This window comes from Salvelinus namaycush, chromosome 13 (genome assembly GCF_016432855.1).
Source record: "Salvelinus namaycush isolate Seneca chromosome 13, SaNama_1.0, whole genome shotgun sequence".
Classification (NCBI taxonomy): domain Eukaryota; kingdom Metazoa; phylum Chordata; class Actinopteri; order Salmoniformes; family Salmonidae; genus Salvelinus; species Salvelinus namaycush.
Window position 1 is genome coordinate 20,429,472 of NC_052319.1, and position 1,110 is coordinate 20,430,581.

The window sequence follows — 1,110 nt, forward strand, 5'->3', positions numbered from 1 at the left end:
TGCCATTGTTTAGAGCAGCATGCAGGGTTGGGCAATTATTTTGGCTCGAGGGCCACATCAGAATTTCAATATTCAGTGGAGTGCCACACATTTGTTTCTGACCTATTTGTTCGTCAAGAGCAATTTGCGGGCCAGACAAAGCAGTTATTTGAAAATGTATAGGTTCATTGTAAATGTGTCATACTTTTTTATCTAGTTTTAGACGTTCAAGGCCTGGAGTGTTTAAAAAAATATATAATTTGCTCTCTAGCAACTTGGGAAGGCTTGCTGTTATCATGAGTTGCCCTGTTACAGCGATCAGATTCCACCCGTCATCTGCCATTGTTCAGAGCAGCGTACTTTGACGTGGACAGAACTTTAACTTATAGGCAGAGGAGAGTGAGCCTACCACTGGACAGAGTATCTTGGGATAGGTGTTTCATAATGGTATGTCAGTGCTACAGGGAAAGTCCATAAACTTCAGTTGTACTGGTACAGTAATTACATTACCTGTCTCATAGAAGCACCTGTTCTTTTCATCCAAGGACTACACCATTTACTAAATCTTTATTATTAATGCCAAATTACATAAATGTTACCAAGTTTCAGATTTCAGGTGCTTTACATGCAAAGAGAGAAGGCATCTCTTTTCTGCCTTTTGGCTAAGATCAAGTGTAGTATATGTTCTTATCAACAAAAAAAATAAAAAGAGATAGAGAAGGCACTGAACTCCTTTAATAACTTGTAGTAATTTCAAGGTCATATCAGAGTAAGATCCCTGTGGAAGGATGGTACCATCCGATAATATTGAGTGCACACAATCACATGCAGCCTTTGCCCTGATTAAATTATCCCCCAGTCAGCATGTTCAGTACATGGGCCCGGATGGCTTCGTCAAATAAATTAAATCATTAAGTAGCAGGGGTCCTATAGATGTGGCCTTTCGCAAATTATGCTGCACACGCTGTTCAGAGAAAAGGTTTCCAGCTGTGCAACTTTATATGAATAACTCTGGAAATTCAGCCTCTGCTTAATTTAGCAGAACCACCCCACCTCCTTCATTTCTTTGTGCATGTGGGTTGTAAATGTAATTATAAAAATGCAATTTTCACCACTGCTTTACTTGATTAT

The 1,110-nt window shown here is 39.3% G+C and overlaps 1 pseudogene; it reads left to right on the forward strand.

The window, feature by feature from the left end:
* The first annotated feature begins 621 nt into the window (after nt 1–621).
* Nucleotides 622–760, forward strand: LOC120058589 (annotated as a pseudogene).
* The last annotated feature ends 350 nt before the right edge of the window (nt 761–1,110 follow it).